The sequence below is a fragment of the Nannospalax galili genome, unplaced genomic scaffold (genome assembly GCF_000622305.1).
Source record: "Nannospalax galili isolate Female #2095 unplaced genomic scaffold, S.galili_v1.0 scaffold1650, whole genome shotgun sequence".
Lineage (NCBI taxonomy): Eukaryota > Metazoa > Chordata > Mammalia > Rodentia > Spalacidae > Nannospalax > Nannospalax galili.
Genome location: NW_008328118.1, coordinates 452,335 through 462,754, shown reverse-complemented (window position 1 = coordinate 462,754; position 10,420 = coordinate 452,335). Strand labels below are relative to the sequence as shown.

At 43.7% G+C, this 10,420-nt stretch overlaps 1 long non-coding RNA gene across 1 annotated transcript; it reads right to left on the bottom strand.

Moving 5' to 3' along the window:
- Positions 1-6,826: 6,826 nt before the first annotated feature.
- On the bottom strand, positions 6,827-10,117 carry LOC108491696. The gene is made up of 3 exons (XR_001872864.1): positions 10,050-10,117; positions 9,439-9,568; positions 6,827-7,076 (listed from the first exon to the last, which is right to left on the bottom strand). It is a non-coding gene; the product is annotated as an uncharacterized LOC108491696 (long non-coding RNA).
- Positions 10,118-10,420: the final 303 nt, after the last annotated feature.

The following is a 10,420-nucleotide window of genomic DNA, read 5'->3' as shown; positions in this document are numbered from 1 at the left end:
TTCTTCTTCTTCTTCTTCTTCTTCTTCTTCTTCTTCTTCTTCTTCTTCTACGCATGCCTAAACTACAGTTCCCAGGCACCTTTGCTCAGGTATGGTACCAGAGTCACTTGATAAATGTAGCATAGCCCTGGTAGCCAGAGCCTTCAAATGGCTATGTGCGGCAAGGACCCCTGAGAACTTGGCAAGAACTTGGGAGGTTTTGCTTTATTATTATTGTGTTTTATTTGTGGGGCTATTTGTTATAGCAATTAGCTCATATACAACCTATGTATCCTTTCATTCACCAATATCATTTGCAGGCATCTGCATTTAGAGGTAAAAGTAACAATACATAGGCTTCTACATGTGAGGGAACACAACTAAAGACTAGAAAGAGCCTGAGAATCCATCACAAGGCTGACTTGAAGAAACTACCATGCATCCATATCAGAGAGCACTGTGTGACCATGGTGAGCCATGTCCATGACAGCTGACCTGGGAAGAGTTGTTAAGGGGGAAAAGCAATGAGATGATACAATCTTATTCTGGTTTAAAGGTATAAAAAAAGAAAGTAAAACTGATCCCTAAAATGGACTATACATCTTACATATGTTTATGGGAATGGAGAAGTATGCAAAATGTGAATTAAGCTTCTAACAGCTACCTCAGGAAGTAAAGGACAGGAAAATAAGGGTTATAGAAAGTAAAACATAGGAGGGGTAGAAGGAATCATGTCTCAATGGGCTACTGAGTGAAAATGTAAAATACAAAACTGAATCACAAAGTATTAAATCAAATATGTAAAAATTGAATATGTCTGTAGATAAGGATGAGAAGGTAATGTCAACTTATGTAAAATTCATTTTTGTCTTAAGTGCTAATATTTTAATATTGTTTCTAGTAGGAGACAGGTCTTATTAGGAAAATGGAGGAACTGGGGGAAAAGTAGGGAGGGTTATAGAGGGGGACTGACAGGAGAGATAAATGAAGCTTAGATGGTATGAAAAACCAGAGAGAAATGTATTAGTTCAAAATCCTACTGAAAAACACACATACAATAAATATACAAGTACATGTGTGTAGCTGAAGGCCATATAACAAAAACACAGTGTCAGGCAGGAGAAACCTCCCTTCAAGATGTTGGTCAGGGTAGTCCAAGAGACTCCCAAAATAACACAATAACAACCCTCCCAGAACTTGTGGGTAAAACCCTATTGCTGAAGACAGGGATCAGACACAGGACTTTGAGCAATCAAGCTAGAACGGACCTGGAAGCCTCCTCCCTGAAGACCAGCTCTCACAGTATCAGAGGACACTATGTGAAGCTGCCAAGGGAGAAAACCAGTCAATGGTCCTACTCAGCCGTAAAGCCTACAAAACAACGACTGGCCCAGCAAACTGTTGCCATTGGTGCAATAGTGGCACTTTTATCTTGGGGTGGGGTGGTAATCAACAGTTGCCTAGTTGGAGTTAAGGCCTGATCAACGGGAGAAAGCTTATGTGTGGTACTGTAAACATAGCCAAATACACATGGCTGGAGAGGTTATAGATGCTAGAGAAAAACCTGCTTTTGCCACATCCCTAGACCAATGTAATGTCTTACTTTATCCTAAATATGTATCCTCATATTTACAGACAAGTATTCCTTTCAACTCTCATCAAAGAAGCTTTTTTTTGCAACAGATAGAGACTATTACTGAGCTCCAGAACGGGTCAAACACAGAGAATAAGTGTCTGTGAGATGCTTAACCCTAAGTGACACATCTTCAATGCAACCTCTACACGTAGGTGAATGCATCTCTCAATTCTTACCAGAGAAGTTTCTTTATACAGCAGATAGTGATCAACACAGAAACCCACAACTGGCCAATGTGTAGAGAACAAGAAGTCCCAGCATGCTTATCACTGAATAGGACACGTATTTCAAACTTCTGCCTCCTAAGGCTCAGGGATCATTGCAGAAGAGGAGGTACAAAGATTGTAAGAGCCAGAGAAGGTGGAGGACCACAAGGAAACAGTTTTCCAGCCAGCTCATCAGTTACTCATATGAACTCACAGCAATGGTGACAGCATGACAAGTCCTGTGCAAGCTCAAACCAGACAAAAATCTCAGCATAGATATGGGGAAGTGGGTAAGAAGTCCCAGCCCAACTTAAGGACCTTTTGGCAAGTGATGGCTGCTGGGAGGGGGAGAGACTGTCTTACAGGGATGGGACTCTTGGTGAGCCCAGTGGATGAACACACACTGAAGGACATTTGGGGCCACAAATCATACTCTATAAGCTATATTATATATATGAGAGTACATTAAATTGGCCTGGGGCAGTGGGGGAAGTGGAGATAGGGGAGGGGATCTAAATACCTCCAAACTACATTGTGTGAAAATCAGCAATTAAATTTAAAGAATTAGTTAAAAAATATTAAATTTTTTAAAAGAATATGGAAAAAATAAAAGGAGCAAGTTTAGCCCCTTCCTGGATTGGGCTATCAGTGCTGCAGTTACCTTTTTTATTTTTTTATTTTATGTGTATGTTTTTCCCATATGTATATAAGTGCACCGTATGCATGCAGTGCCCGCAGAGGACAGAAGAGGATGATGGATCCCCTAGAACTGGAGTTATGAATGGCTGTTTGCTGCCATGTGGGTGCTGGGCACTGAACCCAGGTCCCCTGCAAGAGCAGCCAGTGCTCTTAACTGCTGAGACATCTCTCTCCATCCAGACCCCAACTTTTTTGTTTGTCTTTTGAGACAGTCTCCCTATAGCCCCAGCTAGCCTGGAATTCCCTATATAGACCAGGCCAGCTTTGATCTTACAGAGATCTACCTGCCTCAGCCTCCTGAGTGCCTATATTAAAGGAGTGTGCCACCACGCCAGGCCTAACTTTTTTTTTTAATGGCCAATTTGGATTTGAGTTCAGAGACTGGTGTAGAAGTTATATGATTGTCTTATTGAGCCCAAGGGGCCACATCGCTTCCAGAGCACAGTTTCCCCTAAAACAAATAAGCAAAGAACACATGTTCCCATTGTTGGTCATCCCAGAAAGAGTTCAGGCTGGGAATAGGAAATGAGGCTGTTACTAGTCAGTTACATGTTACTATTAGGAAATACCTGAGGCAGATTAACTTTATAAAAAGATCTATTTAGCAGCCGGGCAAGGTGGCACACACCTTTAACCCCAGGACTCGGGAGGCAGAGGCAGGCAGATCTCTGTGAGTTTGAGGCTAGCCTGGTCTACATAGTGAGTTCCAGGGCAGCTGGGGCTACAGGGACACCCTGTTTCAAAAAAAAAAAAAAAAAAAAAAAAAGATCTATTTAGCAACATGGCCTGAGGGCAGCCTCACTGGTTTGGCCTCTAGTGAGTGCCTAATGACCCTGTGGTATCACCAGAGTTCCACAGTTCACCCTAAGGGACAGTCCTAATTGATCTTAAGACCCCACCTCTCCCTGCCTTTCCACAACACCTGCTAATACCAATGCTCTGAGACTAGCTTCCAACACGGGAACTTTTTAAAAATTATTTTAGTTAGTATACAAAATAACAGATTTCTCTATGACATTTTCATAACCATAAATAAAGATCATTGTATATATTCTAAGACCTGAGCCTTTGAGGGACACACTTAAAACTATTTCCAAACCATAGCCAAAGGGCCAAGAGGTAAGCCTTAAACCTAGAAACCCTTCTTAAACTTGCATTTCCGTACAACTCGCCAAAACATATCATTAAAATAGAGCTTCTGATTCAGCAGGTATGAGGCAGGCCTGAGATTCTGCATTTCAAATTCCCACACGCTGCTGCTGGTAGTAATCCCTGAGCCCCAGCCTGAACCATCAGCACAGCCCAGGGGCTCATGTCTGGGAAATCTTTCTACTTCCCTTGGCACCAAAAGCATGGTAAGGACATGGGGTGAGGACTTGGGGTGGTCAAGCTGCTCCCAGCGGGGACTGACCCATGCTGAACATGCAGCAGTGGATGATCGGGCTGGCCATCTCCCAGGGGCTCAGTGTAGGGGTCAGGAAGCACCCTGACTAGGTGATCTCAGGAGACACAGGTACTGCCATACCCAGGAGGGAGAAGAACTCGGGCCCTCTTTCTTAACAGGGAGCAGAGCTCGGTGCATCAGTCAGGCAACAGAAAGTCGAGTTGGATGGCTCAGCAGTAAAGGTTTATCTTCCTATAAAGCAAAAGTCTAGAAGCCAAGCTGTTCGGTACTGCTTGACTCCCAATCCAATAACACCATCACGGGCTCAACTTTTTCCATCTTTCGGGTCTGCTCTCTTAGGTTTCATCCTCAAATCTGTTCCTTTACGGTGACCACTAGCCATAACCACAGCATGCCACTTCCTACACCAGTCACTGTAAAGGGTGCTGAGATTCTCTTGCTTGGCTTAAAGACGACACCTGTGCTCAGAGCAGGGTCTCATCTTCCATGAAGCACACAGCTGCCGAATTACCAGACAAAACTGTGGTCTGTTAACAGGCAGCTGTCTGGACTGGAGAGACATTCTGGCTTTGTGGTTAGATACAGGGATTGACTGAAAGGAAGGCAGACAGTAGTGTCTTCCATATCTGAAAATGCTCCATAAATAGACAGAGGGTACACTGTGGAGTATTTGAGAAACTCTCATGTAGTTTATATATCAACTCTAGAAGCTCTAAAAAACTAAAAAAAAAAGTGCTGCACATTGGATTCAACTACAAGTGGGTGCAAACCCCAGCCTAATGCCTCCTGGAAAGTAAAACTATGAGTCTCCTGACAGGATCTAAACTAATGGATGGGGATCTACCAACAGTCCCACTGTAGGAAAGGTAAGGGGGAAGGGGAAAGGCACAAATCCTTTAGTGGACACTTCTGGAAGCTACACATATACTAAATCCCATTGACCAGAAGTTAGTGACACAGCCAAGTCACAAGGAAGACCAGGAAGCCACAGCCAGTTAAAATGCCAAGGCTACATTACTGAGAGAAGAGAGCTCAGACAGTGACAGATAGGAAACTCTTTCTTCCACAACCCTCCCCTTTTTAAATTTTTTGTATTTATTTTTAGTTTATGTGTGTATTTTGCATGCATATGTAAATGCATTGCATGCATGCAATGCCCACAGAAGCCAGAAGAGGGTGTTGGATTCCCCTGGAACTGGAGTTACAGGTGGTTTTAGCTGCCATGTGGGTGCTGGGAGCCTAGCCTGGGTCCTCTGCAAGAGCAGCCAGTGCTCTGAGCCATTTCTCCAGCCCCCACAACCACAGCCCCTCCTTAATCCCCACATCTCCCCACGCATCCTTGTTAAAATGTGTAGAAAAGACACTGTCCCAAGCAGTAACTGCAGTCAGCTCAAACCCAGCATGTGTGGCTGGAGCTCCAGCCTCCTTCCAGACTCAAATGAGCTCTTGATGGTTAAGTGAACCATGGATTCAGCTTCCCATCACACCTGAAATCAGAATGGTAAAGAATAAACCACATAACAGCATCTTAAAAGTCCCATTTGGAAGAGAAAATGAGAAATACCCAGAGGTTGCCAATAGGCAACTTGCCACAGCCCACTGGGCAGGAGCAGTAACATTCGCCCTCAACAATGAAGTGTGCTCCTCGCTCGGGCCTCCAGCAGTCACTCATTCTCCTTCCTAAGGATGATTCCCTTAGTTATTTCCCCTAGATTTTCCCTCTCAACTTTGTTCCCTAGCTGTGATCCTCTTGAGCCCACCTGAAATGGATCCTTTCACATCCTCTTTCTGTGAATACAGGCCCAAGAGCCCAGGTAGTTCTGTGAAGGCTAATGCTCTGGAACTTTTCATTTCTCAATACAGTCCTTCCAGTGTATTTGTCTTCACATATGGAAACCACAAAGTTTTTAAGCATTAAGTCTCAGGCCTCTCACTCACTGACCTGTGTTCTGGCCACAACCTCTTTGCTCAGTACGGTGGCAACGAGACAGAATCTCAGATAGTTTCTATCTTGCAGCCAGCATAATTAGTTCTCCCTGTATGGTAGACAACTCTCTTTTATATTTGCTTGTTTATTATTTTATGTGTTGGGGTGCTCATGCCTCAGTGCATATGTGGAGGTCGGAAGTCACAAGTTTGTGAGAGTCTGTTCTCTCTTTCCACCAAGTGGGTTCCAGGGATGGCAGCAAGATCTTTTACCTGCTGAGCCATCTCACCAGCCCCAGAGCAGAGAAGTCTTAAAGGGAGATGCTTAAATGTTTAGGGTCATGGTATTATGTCTTAATTGGGCTTCCATTTTACACTCATTTCTTACAATGGCTTCATTTTGGGATACAGACACAGCTTAGCATTTCAAAGACTCCAAATTGCTAGCTAGACACTCAGTGAAATTGGAATTTAGGCTGCACAAGAGCATCTCCTTCCGATAGCCAAAGTTCTGTTTCCTCCTCATCTAGAGTTGGCTCTTGGCTAAATGCAAGTCTTTCTTACAGAATTTTGCTACATTGCAACACTGAGCAGCTAATTCCACCAGCATTCTCCTCCTTGCCTGACCTGTGTTCTGGCCACAACCTCCCCCTCCTCCTCCTCCTCCCCCTCCTCCTCCCCTGCCTCCTCCTCCTCCCCCTCCTCCTCCTTCCCCTCCCCCTCCTCCTTCTCCTCTTTTTCTTTGTATCATTTCCACAAATACATGGTCTGTCTTCTGAAATACAATTTGACCAGATGTTTTGCCAGCACATAACCAAGGTTGCCATCTTTCTAGCCTGTGGCATCTGTGTTTTTTCAGCCTACCTCCTGTCAAAGAACCTACTTCACACTCCAAGTCAGGGTGAAGTTCTACATGGGTAAGGATGGAATTCAGTTGTGAACATCAGATAAAAATATGAGTTTATTTCTCTCCCATATGAAAGCTTCAAGGGTCAGTCTGTGTGAGTCATCGGGAGTCCCAGCTGCTTGCAGCTGGCTGCTGGACCTCTGCAGCATGCCATTCCCACATCAGGGACCAAGATGGCTCTTCTAGGCCAGCTGGATCATTTTTTCCAGTAGGAAAGGGTAATGAGAAAGGCACACTTTTACCCTTCAAAGACATTTCCTGGAAGTCCACACTCACTGTGCCACTGATTCATGTATCTGGTCACGTGATCCTCTCTAGCTGCAAGGGAAGCAAGAATATGATCTTTATTCCAGGAAATCATCTACACTCTCATGACAGAAAAAAGTAGAATATATGTTGGGGACAGCTATTGTTTAAATGGTATTTCCCCTCACCTTAAGTCTGGTGGGAAGACCTTCAGGGAGATCAACCAGAGCTTGCTCAATGTCCCCAAAAATATATAGAGCACCAGAAGCTGGTAACACTATGCTGTGTGGTCAAGTCCAAAGGGAGACTATGGATACCAGTTCTAAAAGTGGAGGGAGCCCACATGACTAAGTCGGTGCTGGCCTGGCACTGTCATAAAGACATTTTTCCCAAAAGATACACATGGGGAGACAGTGGGACCCCAGCAAAGCTTCTGTGCACGTCAGATTGCCAGAACCTCAAAAACAACTGCAGAAAATAGATTCCCAGGGAGGGAAGGCAGCCTCCGAAGAGTACAGAGATGTTTGCTCCTGCCCTCCAGGAGTCCACTTTAAGCATCTGCCCTAGCAAGTGATTACAGTCACTTTGGAAAAGAATTGACGTCTGACCCAGTACTGTACTTCTGGGTATATATTCAAAGGAATTTGATGCAAATGTTGAAGAGATATCTGCACTCCCACACTCATCTTAGACAGTTCACAACAGCCAAGATAGAAACAACCTAAATGTTGCTCAAGAAGCAAATAGAGAAGCTGGAAAGATGGCTCAGTGGTTAAGAGCACTGACTGCTCCTCCAGAGGACCCAGGTTCAATTCCCAGCACCCACATAGTGGCTAACAACTGCCCATATTCCAATTCCAGGGGATCTAACACCCTCTTCTGGCCTCTGTGGGCATTGCATGACATGGGTGCACTTACATCTATGCAGACAAAACACACACATCAAATAAAAATAAAAAATAAGCAAATAGATAATAAAGACAGGTGTGGTCATACACTGATGGATGGCTGTGCGACCTCTACTGTAAAGTAGGCGGAATTCTACCACTTGCAACAGCATGGATGGTACTGGCTAACATTGTGTTAAGTGAAATAAGCCAGCACAGGAAAATAAATATTGTATTTTCTCAAATATATAAAGTTTATCTTATAGAAAGAGTAGAAAAGTGGTTAGACTAGAGAAATAATAAATTTCTGTGATTTATTACACTAGATGAGAACCAGAGTTAATAATAATGTTTTTCAAACTTGATAAAAGAAGAGACTTCTAATGTTCTCACTATAAGAAATGAGTTGTGATATGATGGATATTGAATTAATTTGATTAAATTTTTCTATAATATATAGACCAAAACATTGTGCTACATACCCAAAATGTGCATCATTACTATTTTTATTACTAATTTTTTAAAAAATACATAGCCAGACCTACTCCGTTCCAAAGGCCAAAAATGTCAAAAATATTTGGGAGCTTTTATCTAATCCTTAAAAGATTTTAGAGTTACCTCTTCAGAGGGGAGAATGTTGGAGTAGCCAAAAGCCCCATAAAAATAAACAAATCAATCAAAGAAGAAGAAAGAGTAAAAACAAAACCTACATAGCCAGAAAAGGAAAGGCTACCTTATCACCCTCTGCCGGCCTCCCCAGGCACATCATTTACATGCACATAGACAAGTACCTATAGTTGTTTAAAAATTAGAATCCTCAAGACAAGGGCCATAATTGTGACCCTCCAAGGCTCCCCTGCCTTGTGCTTGCTAGAACTTAATCTGTATTTGTTGCTCTGATGTTAAACCTGTGACCTCAGTGCTAGACTAAACTGAATTTTCCTTCCTAATGTAAAGGGAAAACTAAGCTGACTCCATGATGGCCTTGAATGATGTCTTGGAACAAGTGAAGTCAATAAAAAGTTCCTACAACATAGTCATTGTAACGTGTCTGGAAAGTTTTTAATCCATCGATGACCAAATCCTATACACTGAAACTGATTCACGTTTGAGCACGTATTTGCCTCCCCAACCCAAAGGAAAGGCGTCCAGAGAGCCCGCTTACCAGCCTTGCAGTGTGAATCTGAAGAGTAGCTTGGAATCTGAGGAACCTGAAGCCTTCGAGGTCGGTGGCACTGACCCAGCTAGTTATATCAGAGTGTTCTCCATCTCTCCCTCCTCCACCTCTCCCAACTGGACTCGGGAAGCAGACTTCCCACCCACATACTACCACCATGACCACCACCTGAGTCATAAGAGCTGCGCTCCGTTAATAAAGGTAGGATTCAGTGGGAAAGGCAAGTACTTGCAACCTATCTGCTAACATTCACAAGGAGCTTTATTCTGCCAACACAAAGATGTCATGTTCCAAAGTAGAAGTCTACAACACCAGGATCCCAAGGAGATGCTCCTCAAAATGCTCCTGATTCCCCCAAGCCCATACGTACTGTACAATTCCATCAAAAAGACAGGAGCTGACTGACAAATGTATCCGGCGCCAAGTCTTGACGCTTGAGAGATCCCATTCCTGTGAGTGGATCCTGAAGCCTGGTACCAGGAGAACACCCTCTCCATAACCTAAAAAGGAAAGCAAATCATCTTAAGCCCATTCCTGTATCAAAACGGGCCTTCATCACCAGCTGCTGTCTTTTGTCTGATTCAAAGACATTTTTTAACCAGAAATAAAATGCACTCCACAGTGAGCCCAAGCTCAGAGAGAAGGGAAGACTCCTCCACATATTCTTCTAGACTATTCCAGCAGAGGAAGGCCAACACTCGAAAGGTTGGTTCAGCCAGAGATGAAGTCCCTGGTCCAATCAAGGCATGAAAAGCTTGGGCCCTGCTGAACCCCTCCCCTGTACTGTGACAAGTTCAGGAAGGTTGACCACCTTGCAGAAGGATCAATAGAAAAACTCCCCTGACAGTCACAGGGTCCACATTTCCCCCCTTAGAAGCACACACTTAAAGTTAGGGGGAGGAATAGGGGCAAATATGATCAAGACACATAGTATGCATGTGCGCAATTCTCAAAGAATATCTCTCGAAAAGAAGCACATACTGTGCCTTCTGTCCTGGGGAGCTCCAACAGCACCCAGCCGCAAGCCCCAGCCTTGGGTTTTAACTGGGGATTAAAGCCTGGAACATTAGACAAGTCAAGTCAAGCATTTGATGATGACAATAATGAGTGGCCCATTAAAGGTCAATTTTTAGGCTGATGAGTTCTCCCCAAAGTACGGCCACAGCCTGTACTGAGAAATATCTGTAGGACATACTGCACTTTCTCGCTATTTATTTAACTTTATGTGGATGCCATAAAACTTCTTTATTTGCTTTCAGTTAGCCCATAGGTTTTGACAAGATAAATTTTTATTTAGGTCTTTGCCCAGCTACAATCAGAAACAGGAGACTCGCTTTCCAAGGCTGGGCTGA